We start from the raw sequence: 17206 nt of genomic DNA on the forward strand, positions 1-17206 counted from the left end.
AGCAGCACCAACAGCAGGAACATCAACAGGAGCGCCAAGCTGCTAGTCACCCACCTGAAGATGCACAGGCCAGAAGGTGCCAGAGCACCACCATATTGCTGCCCAGGATGCAAGGGACGCACTCATCCTGGCCAGATTTGCTTAGCCTGCACAATCAAACACTTTAGTCTCGCTCCTTCTTACCAGATCATCGACAATGGAGAAGAACCTATGGAATCCTTTCACTCTGACCACCATTCTGATAATCGCAAGGCGCCCTAAGCCCTCAATGTGACAGTCCCATTTGCAAAATGACACAGGCCACAACTGCAACAGTTTGCCATCAAAACACTTTATGATACAATCACAATGATGGCTGGTCCAAAAACAAAACAACACAGCCCCCAAGTGACTACCCTTGTGACTACGTGTGCTTTATCTTCCTCTTATGCATACTCCTACGTGGTGCTGCCCCTGTGGCTTCAGCAGATGTGGAGGTCCCTTGCTCGCTATCTTGCTGCTCCTGTCTCGACGCCTTTGGCGGGCATCCTCTGGGGTGGCGAACCTGTGCGGGCTCGCCAACAGTCTGCTGCTCCTACGGCTGTACTGGGGCTGAGACGCCCATCTCATTTGGGTGAGGACCCTGGTGGGGCTCTGACCGAGGGCTTTGAAGTGGCATGGTCGTGTGAGCGCTTGGAGAGGAGCCCCCACTTCCTTGTTGTCTGCCACCAACATCCCTCTCATGGGTCAGCCCCACTTCAGAGGTAGCAAGTGGCTTTACAACACCTTGCGACACTGCAGGGAGGCCATGAGGACCAATTTCTGCACTGGAAATGCATTGAGATCTGCTTTATTTGCCCAATAGCTGACCATCGTTCCTCAAGAGATGTCATTCTATTCTGAACAATGACCATGTTTTCAATACCATTGCGACTAAGCTCCTCCATGGACCATGGAAGGCGTGAGTGTAGTGAATGCATAGCATAGATACTTAGAAGGATGCAAAGGACCATCCCTGTGCATTGTAAGTAGTTGTTGTCATGTCATCACAGTGATAGGAAGTGCGAGGGCTGCATGGTCGAATAGTTAAGTGAATAGTTAACTGACTGTAAAAGCTTTTATAGATATGTGAAGAGAAAATGATTAGTGAAGTCAAGCGTAGGTCCCTTGCAGTCAGAATGAGGGGAATTTATAATGGGGAACAAAGAAATGGCAGACCAACTAAATACATATTTTGGTTCTGTCTTCACAAACGATGACACAAATAACCTCCCAGAGATGTCGGGGAACATAGGGTCTGATGAAAGGGTGGAACTGAAAGAAATCAGTATTTGTAGGGAAATGGTGTTAGGGAAATTGATGGGACTGAAGGCCGATAAATCCCCAGGGCCTGATAATCTACATCCCAGGGTACTTAAGGAAGTGGTCCTAGAAATAGTAGATGCATTGCTGATCATCTTCCAACATTCGATGGAACCTGGAACAGTACCCATGGATTGGAGGGTAGCTAATGTTACCCCACTATTCAAAAAAGGTGGTAGACAGAAAACGGGGAATTACAGACCGGTAAGACTGACATCAGTAGTGGGGAAAATGCTAGAGTCCATTATAAAAGATGTAATAGCAGAGCACTTGGAAAACAGTGACAGGATCGGGCAAAGTCAACATGGATTCACAAAAGGTAAATCGTGCTTGACTAATCTACTGGAATTTTTTGAGGATGTAACTGGTAAAATAGATAAGGGAGAACCAGTGGATGTGGTGTATCTGGACTTTCAGAAGGCCTTCGATAAGGTCCCGCATAAGAGATTAGCGTGTAAAGTTAAGGCACATGGGATTGGGGGCAGGGTATTGACTTGGATAGAGAACTGATTGGCAGACAGAAAGCAAAGAGTTGGAATAAACGGGTCTTTTTCCGAATGGCAGGCAGTGACTAGTGGGGTACCGCAGGGATTGGTCCTTGGACCCCAGCTACTCACAATATATATAAATGATCTGGACAAGGGAACTAGATGTAATATCTCCAAATTTGCAGATGACACAAAGCTGGGTGGGCGTGTGTGCTGTGAGGAGGATGTCGAGAAACTCCAGGATGATTTGGACATGTTGGGTGATTGGGCAGAAACATGGCAGATGCAATATAATGTGGATAAATGTGAGGTTATCCACTTTGGTGGTAAAAACAGGAAGGCAGATTATTATCTAAATGGCAATAGATTGGGAGAAGGGGAAGTTCAACGAGACCTGAGTGTCCTTGTGCAGCAGTCGCTGAAGGTAAGCATGCAGGTGCAGCAGGCGAATGGTATGTTGGCCTTCGTAGCGAGAGGGTTTGAGTACAGGAACAAGGATGTCTTGCTGCAGTTGTACAGGGCCTTGGTGAGACCACATCTTGAGTATTGTGTGTAGTCTTGGTCGCCTTATCTGAGGAAGGATGTTCTTGCCATGGAAGGAGTTCAGCGAAGATTCACCAGATTGATACCTGGGATGGCAGGAATGACGTATGAGGAGAGATTGGGTCGACTGGACTTGTACTCGCTGGAGTTTAGAAGAATGAGAGGGGATCTCATTGAAACTTATAAAATTCTGACAGGACTGGACAGACTGGATGCAGGAAGGATGTTCCCGATGGTCAGGGAGTCCAGAACCAGGGGACACAGTCTAAGGATAAAGGGTAGGCCATTTAGGACAGAAATGAGGAGGAATTTCTTCATCCAGAGAGTGGTGAACCTGTGGAACTCTCTACCACAGAAGGCGGTGGCGGCCAGTTCATTAAATATATTCAAGAAGGAGTTGGATATATTTCTTAAGGCTAAAGGGATCAAGGGTTATGGGGAGAAAGCAGGGACCGGGTACTGAATTTGGATGATCAGCCATGATCGCATTGAATGGCGGAGCAGGCTCGAGGGGCCGAATGGCCTGCTCCTGATCCGATCTTCTATGTTTCTATGTGAACATAGAGAGGGAATGGGTATGGTTGCAGAGGTGTAAGTGTCAAGTGGGATGTGGAGGAAGAGGTTGGCAAAGCAGAGTGCTGGTGAGGAAAGGCGATGGGGATCAGATTGAGGGTGATGGGAAAGTCATACTCACTTTTCCGGTGCGGAGAAGGTCATGAAACCTCTCCCTGCATTGCAGCCAGGTTCTACGGCTGATTGAAATGGAGTTGACAACCTGGGCCACTTGTCACCACACAGCTTTTGTCTGCTGGGGTGGCTTTTTTCTCCCTGAGGAAGGGAACAGCACCTCCTTATTACAGCTGGCTCCGTACACCAGAGCTTGGAGGGAGGGCTCATCAAACCGAGGAGCACACTTTTGCTTGACCGTTGACATTTTCCACAATTCAACTCCTTCATATCAATTGCAGAGCCTTTGCAGTCTCCAGAAGAATCAAGGCTGTTTGCAGGCCTTCAATCCAACAGCATTGATGACGTAATCGGAGACAACTTTCAGGATGGAAAGACTAAGTGGGCCATGCAGTGTCTGCGTATCAATAATACACGGACTGCAGGAGAACAATAATAACAGGTATTTACTGAACAGAGGGTAAGCTTAAACTGAAAGTACAGAAGCCTGCTATGGCTTTATATACAGGTGTGGTCACTGCTGGTACTACAGTATAAAATCAGTTCTCTCTTAAAGGTACATACACAACAATTCCTTCCCTTTTAGATAAACAGTACATAACATTCATTTAACAACTAAATAATAACTAATTACAATGACAATTTTCTCTGTACTATATACATCAACTGAAATAATCATTTATAAGTTCAGTCTTTGAGGAGGCTTCCTGATCCTGACTGGAGAGCGCCTTGAGTATCCTGTTCTTGCGGCGGAGTCGACTCTGGCTCATTGTCATTGGTTGATTCCTCAGCTTCCAATACCACTGATTCTGAGGTAGACGCAATCTGTACTTCGGGTTCATTACCAGGTGCACATGCTCGTGGTATGGGTTTGGCTTATTCCTGTGACTCTAGAATCTGGTCAGCATGGCGTCTCACGATGCTCTCTCCAACGTCCACTGTGTACATTAGTGGTCCCTGCTGTGTGCATATCGTTCCTGGCTGCCATTTTTCTGTTCAGTAGTCGCGGGCCAAGACTGGTTGCCCTATCTTGAAGCTCCTGGTTGGCTTCTCATTGATGTGCTGGAATTGCTTATCCTCAACATCTAGTCTTATGTTTGGTTTGAGCAAATCCAGGCGACATCTTAACCTTCGGTTGAAGAACATTATGGCTGGAGCTTGGTTGGTGACTGCATGTGTCGCATTCCGGTAAGCAAACAAGAAATTATCCACCTTGTGTTGTAGTGGTATGTCGTCGTTATACATCGCCTTGATTGCCTTTTTAAAGGTCTGAACAAACCTCTCAGCCAATCCATTTGTGGCTGGATGATATGGGGCAGATGTGTAATGTTTCACCCCATTATTCCTCAGAAACTTCCGGAAATCCTCGGACACAAACTGTGGTCCATTGTCGGAGCAAATCTGTTCTGGCAAGCCATTCCTGGCGAAGATGGTCCGTAGGACTGCAATAGTTTTCTCCGTGGTGGTGGAGGACATTTTGATGACCTATCCGTCGGCCACCTCATTTGACTTGCAGTACACTTCAATTCTTTCCACATACGCGGTCCAGTCTTCTACCTCGTTGTCGAAAGCAGTGATACTGCCACTCTTCGGCATCTTGTGTGGTTTAAAATGGCGCCTCCCGCGCTTTTTCTTCTTCCCCAATGGATTAAAATGGCGCCTCCCGCGCTTTTCCTTCTTCCCCAATGGAATAAAATGGCGCCTCCCGCGCTTTTCCTTCTTTCCCTTGCTGCCACGCTGCTCCTAGCGTTCTACAGGGTAATGGCGGTGACCCGCGGCTTCGGCGTGTCTCACTTTTCCTTCCCCTCGTTTTATTTTCTCTACGCTGCCCAGTTCTTGAGCACCGACCGCGCCCTGTGCGCTCCACCCTCTCTCTCTCTTTTTTCCTCCGACGACGCTGCACGGCCCCTTTGCAGAGCCGCTCGATCGAGCTCGAGCCCGCCGCAGTCCGGAAGGGTCAGCGCACTACCTGCTACCAGCACGATTTGCTGGAACACCTTGACTGGGGAGCCAAGACCAGCTCTCCACAGCCTCCCCTGCAATTCTCCGAACTCCGTTGGATCACTGGGCGGTTGCCCGCGGTCGACGCCCGTTGCTCTGACTTCGACCTCCAAGAAGCTTCTTTTCAGGGAAAGATCCCCGTGAGGTGATGCAGTACTGCAGGTGAGTTCGAACCTGCTCGTCGCCAGTGTAGTGTCCGCGTATCAATAATACACGGACTGCAGGAGAACAATAATAACAGGTATTTACTGAACAGAGGGTAAGCTTAAACTGAAAGTACAGAAGCCTGCTATTGCTTTATATACAGGTGTGGTCACTGCCGGTACTACAGTATAAAATCAGTTCCCTCTTAAAGGTACATACACAACAGGCCAGGGGTTTCCACACGCTGGAAATCAATTGCCCAATTCGGGGAAAATCGCATATTTTTCCCACATCAAATTGGAGTCGGGTGGCTAACACGAAAAGCAGCTGACATGCCCCCAGCCCGCACCAATGGCAAAATCGAGCCCAAAGTGTCTGCAAATGGATACAGACAGGTTAAGCGAGTGGGCAGTAAGGGGACAAATGGAGTATCATGTGGAGAAATGTGAGGATATTCACTTTGATAGGAAGAATAGAAAAACAGAATATTTTTTAAATGGTGAGAAACTATTAAATGTTGGTGTTCAGAGAGATTTGGGTGTCCCAGTACAAGAATCACAGAGGGCTGGATTTTGTCAATGGGGACGTGATGGAGGCGGGACTCCCACTTTTTGGGTTGTAGCCCCACATCCATCGATTTGTGGCCAACCCATGCAATTTTCCCTTGATTGACTTTGTTGAGCCCACCCAGGTGATGTCAGGGATTGACATTTCATCAGTCAAGAGCTTTTGACAGATGAAATATCAGCGTTTGACAACTCTGTGAAGCTGTCAAACACTGACAATCTGACTTCTAACTTGAGTCCTTCTCCACAGACTCAGTTAGAAATCTCTCCAGAACAGAAAGCAGAATGCTGCAACTTTTGATAGCTCGCGGCCATTCTGCTTTCTGTGCCGGTGAGATGAGGGACAACCGAGACCTGAAGGAAGGAAGCCTGCATTCGTAAGTAAAGGTAAGTAAAACTTATTTAAACACTTTACACACACCAAACACACTTACCTCTGCACTCATGCACCCATCACTCACCTGAACACTGGACATCTCGAATCCTCCAAGCCCTTCAGCTCGACGGTCCGCCTCGCTAACTTGGCGTGGTTTGGAGCCATCGGGCAGCCCACACTTCAGGGCTAAAAATAGGGCTTAGGCCAAAAACTGCCTGTTAACTACCTTCCCATTAATCCCCTTCCTGCCTCGGGGAGGCGGCTCCCAGCACAGGTCGGGTACCTGCCTCCTGGGAAACGGGCATGGAGGCAGGTTGGGGGCGGGAAGGGTTCGTGACCCCCAATTCTGCTATTTTCCCCCCACTCCCGCCTCCAAACCCGCCTCCACGGGCTTGGAAATTCGAGCCCAGAAAGTTAGCATGCAGTTGCAGCAAACAATTAGGAAGGCAAATGGCATGTTGGCCTTTATTGCTTGAGTGTCAGAGTATAAGAGTAAGGAAGTCTTGCTACATTTGTATAGGAAATAACAACAGAAAATGCTGGAAATACTCAGCAGGCCAGTTAGCATCCGTGGAGAGAGAAACAGAGTTAACGTTTCAGGTCTGGCATCCGCAGTATTTTGCTATTACTTTTGTATAGGGCTTGGTTGAGACCACACCTCGATTAGTATGTACAGTTTTGGTCTCCATTTTTAAGGAAGGATATATTTGACTTATAGGCAGTGCAACGAAGGCTCACTAGATTGATTCCTGGGATGAGAGGGTTGTCCTATGAGGAGAGATTGAGTAGATTCAGCCTATACTCTCTGGAGTTTCGAAGAATGAGGGGTGCTCTCCTTGAAACATATAAGATTCTGAGGGGAATTGACAGGTAGATGCTGGGAGGTTGTTTCCCCTGGCTGGAGAGTCTAGACTTCAGGGCATCATTTGAGAATAAGGGGTCGGCCTTTTAAGACTGAGATGAGAAGGAATTCCTTCGCTCAGACGGTTGTGAATCTTTGGAATTCTCTGCCACAAAGGGCTGTGGATGCTTAATCATTGAGTATATTCAAGGCTGCGATAGATAGATTTTTGGATTTTAGAGAAATCAAGGGATATGGGGATAGGGCAGGAAAGTAGAGTTGAGGTCAAAGATCAGCCATAATCGTATTGAATGGCGGAGCAGGCTCGAAGTACGTGGAGGAACCGTTGTTTAAAAAGAGAGAAAGGGATAGACCGAGTAATTACAGGCCAGTCAGCCTAACCTGGGTGGTGGGCTAATTATTGGAAAAAACTCAGAGGGACAGTATTAATTGTCATTTAGAAAGGCACAGATTAATCAAGAACAGTCAGCGTGGATTTGTTAAGGGAAGGTTGTGTCTGGCTAACTTGTTTGAATTTTTTGAGGATCGATTTGGGTAGTGCGTTTGATGTAGTCTACATGGATTTTAGCAAGCCTTTTGACAAGATCTCACATGGCAGATTAGTCAGAAAAGTAAAAGCCCATGAGATCCAAGGGAAAGTGGCAAGTTGGATCCAAAATTGGCTCAGTGGCAGAAAGCAAAGGGTAATGGTCGATGGGTATTTTTATGACTGGGATTGGATGGTAGCTAATGTTACCCCACTATTCAAAAAAGGTGGTAGAGAAAAAGCGGGGAATTATAGACCGGTAAGCCTGACATCGGTAGTGGGGAAAATGCTAGAATCTATTATAAAAGATGTAATAGCAGAGCACTTGGTAAGCAGTGACAGGATCGGACAAAGTCAACATGGATTTACAAAAGGTAAATCATGCTTGACTAATCTACTGGAATTTTTTGAGGATGTAACTGGTAAAATAGATAAGGGAGAACCAGTGGATGTGGTGTATTTGGACTTTCAGAAGGCTTTCGATAAGTTCCCACATAAGAGATTAGCGTGCAAAATTAAGGCACATGGGATTGGGGGCAAGGTATTGACTTGGATAGAGAACTGGTTGGCGGACAGAAAGCAAAGAGTTGGAATAAACGGGTCGTTTTCCGAGTGGCAGGCAGTGACTAGTGGGGTACCGCAAGGATCGGTCCTAGGACCCCAGCTGTTCACAATATATATTAATGATCTGGACGAGGGAATTGGATGTAATATCTCCAAATTTGCAGACGACACAAAGCTGGGTGGGAGGGTAAGCTGTGAGGAGGATGTCGAGAAACTCCAGTACGATTTGGACAGATTGGGTGATTGGGCAGAAACATGGCAAATGCACTATAATGTGGATAAATGTGAGGTTATCCACTTTGGTGGCAAAAACAGGAAGGCAGATTATTATTTGAATGGCAATAGATTAGGAGAAGGGGAAGTGCAAAGAGGCCTGGGTGTTCTTGTGCACCAGTCGCTGAAGGTAAGCATGCAGGTGCAGCAGGCGGTTAAGAAGGCAAATGGTATGTTGGCCTTCGTAGCAAGAGGGTTCGAGTACAGGAACAAGGATGTCTTGCTACAGTTGTACAGGGCCTTGGTGAGACCGCACCTTGAGTATTGTGTGCAGTTTTGGTCGCCTTACCTGAGGAAGGACGTTCTTGCCATGGAAGGAGTGCAGCGAAGATTCACCAGGCTGATACCTGGGATGGCAGGAATGACGTATGAGGAGAGATTGTGTCGATTGGGCTTATACTCACTGGAGTTTAGAAGATTGAGAGGGGATCTCATCGAAACCTATAAAATTCTGTCAGGCCTGGACAGACTAGATGCAGGAAGGATGTTTATGATGGCCGGGGAGTCCAGAACCAGGGGTCATAGTCTAAGGGTAAGGGGTAAGCCATTTAGGACTGAAATGAGGAGGAATTTCTTCACCCAGAGAGTGGTGAACCTGTGGAATTCTCTGCCACAGAGGGCGGTGGAGGCCAGTTCATTAAATATATTCAAAAAGGAGTTGGATATATTTCTTAAGGCTAAAGGGATCAAGGGGTATGGGGAGAAGGCAGGGACAGGGTACTGAATTTGGATGATCAGCCATGATCTCATTGAATGGCGGAGCAGGCTCGAAGGGCTGAATGGCCTACTCCTGCTCCTATCTTCTATGTTTCCATGGAAGGCTGTTTCCAGTGGGGTTCCACAGGGCTCAGTACTAGGTCCCTTGTTTTTTGTGGTATGTATCAATGATTTAGACTTCAATGTCGGGGGCATGATTAAGACATTTGCAGATGATACAAAAATTGGTCGTGTGGTTGATAGTGAGGAAGATACCTGTAGACTACTGGTAAATATCAATGGACTGGTCCGGTGGGCAGAAAAGTGGCAAATCGAATTCAATCCAGAGAAGTGTGAGGTTTAAGCATTTGGGGGGGTGCTGACAAGGCAAGGGAATACACAATAAATGGTATGATACTGAGAAGTGTAGAAGAACAGAGGGACCTTGGATTGCATGTCTACAATCCCTAAAGGTAGCAGAACAGGTACATAAGGTAGTTAAGAAGGCATGCGGGATACTTTCCTTTATTAGCTGAGGCATAGAATATAAGAGCAGGGGGCTATGCTTGAATTGCATAAAACACTAGTTAGGTCACAGCTAGAGTACTGCATACATTTCTGGTCACCACATTACAGGAAAGATGTGATTGCACTAGAGAGGGTACAGAGGAGATTTACAAGGATATTGCCAGGACTGGAGAATTTTAGCTATGAGGATAGAGTAGATAGGCTCAGGTTGTTTTCTTTGGAACATAAGAACATAAGAAATAGGAGCAGGAGTCGGCCATTCGGCCCTTCAAGCCTGCTCTGCCATTCAATGAGATCATGGCTGATCTTCTGCCTCAACTCCATTCACTGGCCCTATCGCCATATCCCTTGATGCCCTTACTAGTCAGAAATCTACCGACTTCTCTTTTGAATATATCCACTGACTGAGCCTCCACAGCCCTCTGGGGTAGAGAATTCCAAAGATTCACCACCCTCTGTGTGAAGAAATTTCTTCTCATCTCCTGAATGGCCTACCCTTTATCCTGAGGCTGTGGCCCCTGGTTCTAGGCTCCCCAGCCAAGGAAATCATTCTCCCAGCATCCACCCTATCAAGCCCTGTAATAATTTTGTATGCTTCAATGAGATTCATTGAACCATTCAATGAGATGCTTCTTCTGAATTCAATCTCTTCTCATACGACAGTCCCGTCATCCCAGGAATCAATCTCGTGAACCTTCGTTGCACTCCCTCTATGGCAAGTATATACTTCCTTAGGTAAGGAGACCAAAATTGTACACAGTACTCCAGGTGTGGTCTCACCAAGGCCCTATATAATTAGAGTAACACTCCTTTACTCCTGTACTCAAATCCCCCTGTAATGAAGGCCAGCATACCATTTGCCTTCCTAATGGCTTGCTGCACCTGCACATTCACTTTCAGTGACTCATGTACAAGGACACACAGGTCCCTTTGAGCATCTGCATTCCCCAATCTTTCACCATTTAGGAAATACTCTGCCTCTCTGTTTTTTCTACCAAAGTGGATAACTTCACATTTATCCACATTATATTCCATCTGCCATGTTCTCGCCCACTCACTGAGCCTGTCGAGATCCCCTTGAAGCCTCTTCACAACCTCTTCACAACTGACACTGCCACCTAGCTTTGTATAATCAGCAAATTTGGAAAAGTTACATTTAGTCCCCTCATCCAAATCATTGATATAAATTGTGAATAGCTGGGGCCCAAGCACTGATCCTTGCGGTACCCCACTAGTCACAGCCTGCCATCATGAAAAAGACCCGTTTATCCCTACTCTTTGTTTTCTATCTGTTAACCAATTCTCAATCCATGCTAGTGTATTACCCCCAATTACATGTGCCCTAATTTTGTTCACCAACCTCTTGTGTGGGACCTTATCGAAGGCCTTCTGAAAATCCAAATACACCACATCTACCGGTTCCCCTTTGTCTACTCCACTAGTTACATCCTCAAAGAACTCCAATAGGTTTGTCAAACAGGACTTCCCTTTCATAAATCCATGTTGACTCTGCCCAATCTTACTATTAGTTTCTAAGTGCCCAGTTATTGCATCCTTTATAATAGATTCCAGCATTTTCCCAACTACTGATGTGAGGCTAACAGCTCTGTAGTTTCTCGTTTTCAATCTCCCTCCTTTCTTAAATAGCGGGGTTACATTTGCTATCCTCCAATCTGCAGGAACCATTCCAGAATCTATAGAATTTTGGAAGATGACAACCAATGCGTCCACTATCCCAATGGCCACCTCTTTCAAAACCCTCGGAAGTACGTCATCCGGTCCTTGGGATTTTTCAACTTTTAGTTCCATTAATTTTGCTAGTACTGTTTTTTTACTAATAATAATTTCTTTAAGTTCCTCATTCTCGCCACACCCTTGGTTTTCTTGTATTTCTGGGAATTTTTTTGTGTCTTCCTCCGTGAAGACAGAAACAAATTATTTATTTGATTTCCCAGCCATTTCCTCATTCCCCATTATAAATTCTCCTGTCTCTGACTGTAAAGGACCTACATTTACCTTTGCCCATCTTTTCCTTTTCACATACCTATTGAAGGTTTTACAACCCGTTTTTATATTTCTCGCTAGTTTGTGCTCATATTCCATTTTCCCTTTCTTTATCAATTTCTTGGTCCCCCTTTGCTGATTTCTGAAAAGATCCCAATCCTCAGGCTGACCGCTTTTTCTGGCAACTTTATAAGCTTCCTCCTTTGACTTAATACTAGCTTTAATTTATTTTGTTAGCCATGGTTGGATCACTTTTCCTTTTGGGTTTTTATGCCCTAGAGCAATATATGTTTGTTGCAAATGATGCATTATTTCCTTGAATGTTAGCCATTGTATGTCCATCTTCATACCTTTTAGTGTAGTCTCCCAATCTACCATGGCCAACTTGTCCCTCATATCCTTGTAGTTTCCTCTGTTTGGATTGAAGACCTTAGTTTCAGATTGGACTACATCACTCTCAAACTTAATATAAAATTCAATCATATTATGATCACTTGTCCCTAAAGGCCCCTTTACCACAAGATTATTGTAAGAAGTCACACAACACCAGGTTATAGTCCAACAGTTTTATTTGAAATCACAAGCTTTCGGAGCGCTGCTCCTTCATCAGGTGAAGTGGAGAGATGCCTATAGACACAGATTATATAGTCAGAGAATAATGCCAGATGATTACAGGTAATCTTTCTAACTGCCATTTATCACACCTCGGCAGAGAGATAATCACAGCAATCAAAGGTGTGAATGGTGTCCAAACATGTCAGTCAGGAAAACATTACATCAAAGAACAATGAGGTGGGGTCACAAGGGGTAAAATGTTGCAGATGCTGGGGTCTGTATGAAAAACAAAAAACAGACAAAAAACATTTTCTTTGCTGGAAATCACAGCAGGTCAGGCTGCATCTGTGTAGAGAGAACAAGCCAACGACGACTCGAGTCTGGATGACTCTACGTCAGGTGGGATTACATGTAGCGTGACATGAACCCAAGATCCCGGTTGAGGCCATCCTCATGAGTGCGGAACTTGGCTATCAGTTTCTGCTCTACGATTTTGCATTGTCGTGTGTCTCGAAGGCCGCCTTGGAGAATGCTTACCCGAAGATCGGAGGTTGAATGTCCTTGACTGCTGAAGTGTTCCCCGACTGGGAGGGAACACTCCTGCCTGGCGATTGTTGCGCGGTGTCCGTTCATCCGTTGTTGCAGTGTCTGCATGGTCTCGCCGATGTACCATGCTCCGGGGCATCCTTTCCTGCAACGTATGAGGTAGACAACGTTGGCCGAGTCACATGAGTATGTACCATGTACCTGGTGGGTGGTGTCCTCACGTGTGATGATGGTATCTGTGTTGATGATCTGGCATTTCTTGCAGAGGTTGCCGTGGCAGGGTTGTGTGGTGTCGTGGTCGCTGTTCTCCTGAAAGCTGGGTAATTTGCTGCGGTTAGTTTGAGGTTAGGCGGCTGTTTGAAGGCGAGTAGTGGAGGCGTGGGGATGGCCTTAGCGAGGTGTTCGTCGTCATCGATGACATGTTGAAGGCTGCGAAGAACATGGCGTAGTTTCTCTGCTCCGGGGAAGTACTGGACGACGAAGGGTACTCTGTTGGTTGTGTCCCGTGTTTGTCTTCTGAGGAGGTCTATGCGATTTTTTGCTGTGGCCCGTCGGAACTGTCGATCGACGAGTCGAGCATCATATCCTGTTCTTACGAGGGCGTCTTTCAGCGTCTGTAAGTGTCCATCGCGTTCCTCCTCGTCTGAGCAGATCCTGTGTATTCGCAGGGCTTGTCCATAGGGGATGGCTTCTTTAACGTGGTTAGGGTGGAAGCTGGAGAAGTGGAACATCCTGAGGTTGTCCGTGGGCTTGCGGTAGAGTGAAGTGCTGAGGTGTCCGTCTTTGATGGAGATTCGTGTGTCGAAGAATGAAACCGATTCTGAGGATTAGTCCATGGTGAGTTTGATGGTGGGATGGAACTTGTTGATGTTATCGTGTAGTCTTTTCAGTGATTCTTCGCCGTGGGTCCATAGGAAGAAAATGTCGTCGATGTATCTGGTGTATAGCGTTGGTTGGAGGTCCTGTGCAGCGAAGAAGTCTTGCTCGAACTTGTGCATGAAGATGTTGGCATATTGGGGTGCGAATTTGGTCCCCATGGCTGTTCCGTGTGTTTGGGTAAAGAACTGGTTGTCGAAGGTGAAGACATTGTGGTCAAGGATGAAGCGGATGAGTTGTAGGATGGTGTCTGGAGATTGGCTGTTGTTGGTGTTGAGTACTGAGGCTGTCGCAGCGATGCCGTCATCGTGGGGGATACTGGTGTAGAGTGCCGAGACGTCCATCGTGGCAAGGAGTGTTCCTGGTTCAACTGGTCCGTGGGTGCTGAGTTTCTGTAAGAAGTCTGTAGTGTCGCGACAGAAGCTGGGGGTTCCCTGTATGATGGGTTTCAGGATGCCCTCGACGTATCCAGAGAGGTTCTCACACAGGGTTCCGTTGCCTGATACGATAGGACGTCCGGGTGTGTTGGCTTTGTGTATCTTTGGGAGGCAGTAGAAGTCTCCCATGCGGGGAGTACGTGGGATGAGAGCGCGTAGGATGCTTTGAAGGTCTTGATCAGTCTGTTGAGTTGGCGGGTGTGTTCTTTGGTCGGATCTGCGGGTAACTGTCTGTAGTGTTCCTGGTTGTCCAGTTGTCAGTATGCTTCTTTGCAATAGTCCGTTCTGTTCTGTATGACGATGGCTCCTCCTTTGTCTGCTGGTTTGATGACGATGTTGCGGTTGGTCTTGAGAGCGTGGATGGCGTTGCATTGTGCTCGGGTGACATTCTGGACTTGTGACCCCACCTCATTGTTCTTTGATGTAATGTTTTCCTGACTGACCTGTTTGGACACCATTCACACCTTTGATTGCTGTGATTATCTGTCTGCCGAGGTGTGATAAATGGCAGTTAGAAAGATTACCTGTAATCATCTGGCATTATTCTCTGACTATATAATCTGTGTCTATAGGCATCTCTCCACTTCACCTGACGAAGGAGCAGCGCTCCGAAAGCTTGTGATTTCAAATAAAACTGTTGGACTATAACCTGGTGTTGTGTGACTTCTTACATTTGTCCACCCCAGTCCAACACCGGCATCTCCACAACAAGGTTATTGATCAACCCTTTGTCATTACACAGTACCACATCCAGAATAGCCTGTTCCCTGGTTGGTTCCTCCACATACTGATCCAGGAAAACATCTTGCATGCATTCCAAAAATTCGTCCTCCACACCATTAGTGGTAATTTGATTTGCCCAGTCAATATGTAGATTAAAGTCCCCCATGATTACCGTATTGCCCTTGCTACATGCACTTCTAGTTTCTTGATTGATAGTGTGCCCTACATTACCACTACTGTTTGGTGGCCTATACACAACTTCCACCAATGTTTTCCGCCCTTTGCTGTTTCTTAGCTCCACCCAAACTGATTTCAGTTCTACATCATGACCTGCTGAGCCAAGATCTTTTATCTCTACCATAGCGATCTCATCCCTTATTAACAGTGCTATGCCACCTCCTTTTCCTTTTGTCTGTCCTTCCTAAATGTTGAGTACCCTGGAACATTCAGTTCCCAGCTTTGGTTATCCTGCAACCATGTCTCTAATGGCAATTACATCATATCCATTTACTTCTATTAATGCCATTACTTCATCCACCTTTTTGCGAATGCTACGTGTATTTAGATAAAGTGCCTTCAACTTTGCCTGTTTAATATTTTTCTGCACTTTGACCCTCTTTACTGTTGGCCTTTGTTTCTGCTCCCTCCTAGTTTTGCTGACTACTTTTCTAACTTGCACTTCCAGCTTTGTTTCTCTCAAAGGAGGCCAAGGGTTGACTTAATTGAGGTGCATATAATTATGAGGGGTCTATGTAGGGTGGCTAGGAAGGACCTATTTCCCCTAGCAGAGAGGTCAATAACCAGGGGGCTTAGATTTAAAGTAATTGGTTGAAGGATTTGAGGGGAGTTGAGAACTTTTTTCACCCAGAGGGTGGTTGGGGTCTGGAACTCACTGCCTGAAAGAGTGGTAGAGGCAGAAGCTCTAATCGCATTTTAAAAGTATTTAGATATGCACTTGAGGTGCTGTAACCTACAGGGCTACGGACCAAGAGCTGGAAGGTGGGATTAGGCTGGATAGCTCTTTTTCGGACAGTACAGAGAAGGATGTGCCGAATGGCCTCCTACTTTGCCGTAAAGTTCTATGATTCTATGATTCCTTCTGTGCTGTATCATTCCTGGGTCTATCCTGTCCCACTAGCAGGACAGACTCACCAGAAGTGGGTGCACAGTGGTATGCAGTCAGGAAGGAGTATCCCTGGAAGTCCTCAACGTTGACTGCATACTTCATGTAGTCTCACGGCTTCAGTTCAAATGTGCATGGTAATCACCTGCTGATTATCACCTACCACTTTCCCTCAGCTGGTGAGTCAGTACTTCTCCACGTTGAACAGCACTTGGAGGAAGTACTGAGGGTAAGTGGGGCACAAAATGTACTTCAATGTCCATCACCAAAAGTGGCTCAGTGGTACCACCACTTGCTGAGCTGGACAAGTCCTGAAGGACATAGTTGCCAGACTGAGCTTGGGGCAGGTGGTGAGAGAACCAACAAGGGAATAACCCACTGGATGAAGGAGCAAGGCCAGAAGATGCCCAGCTAAGTTTTACAACTTAACCTGCTTTAAACTCTTTGTGGGCCGGCTGTCGGGTTGGTGTCTACAGTGATTTATTTAAGTGAGACCCTGATGTTAAGATCAGCAGTGCCTCCATATGCCCAGCCTTGCCGGGTTCTTCGCCCGCTACCCTCCCACTTCCCGCCTCCCCGTTAATATCAGGACCCATAGATCTGGAAAATTAGGGTAAATTAGAAAATGCAGGGGAGTTGTAAAAAAAACTCGTTAAAAGTAAAATTATTGCTAAGAGACAGATTAGGTTATGTAGAAAAAAAGGTTTAAAATGTGGGTGTTAGAACAGATACTTTGGAATTCTTTTAAGGTCTGGCAAAGCAAGTACACTGAGCTCAGAACTGTAACATGTTTTGAATTTCCCGTAAGTGGGGCTGTTAAGTGTATGTTTAATCATTGTCAATAATAGTTAATAATGTATGCTTAATATCTTGTGAACATCAACATTAAAAGCTTTGAAGAATATTATTTTGATGAATAACTTATAAACTTAAAAGTAATAACACCCATCCTCTAACAGCACCTATCCGACAATGTGAAAAATTGTCCAAGTATGTCCTGTTCTCAAAAAGCAGGTCAAATCCAACCCGGCCAATTACTCCCTATCAGCCTACTCCCAAACATCAGCAAAGTGATGGAAGAAGTCGTCAACATTGCTACCAAGCGGCACTTACTCACCAATAACATGTTCACTGATACTCAGTTTGGGTTCTGCCAGGACCACTCGGCTCCAAACCTCATTACAGCCTTGGTACAAACATGTATTCTAGAGGCGAGGTTAGAGTGACTGCCCTTGACATCAAGGTAGCATTTAACCAAGTGTGGCACCAAGGGGCCCTAGTAAAATTGAAATCAACGGGGATCATGGGGGAAAATCTCCATTGGCTGGAGTCACACATGGCACGAAG

Source organism: Somniosus microcephalus, chromosome 9 (assembly GCF_052327205.1).
Source record: "Somniosus microcephalus isolate GS21.2 chromosome 9, FLI_Smic_1.0, whole genome shotgun sequence".
Classification (NCBI taxonomy): domain Eukaryota; kingdom Metazoa; phylum Chordata; class Chondrichthyes; order Squaliformes; family Somniosidae; genus Somniosus; species Somniosus microcephalus.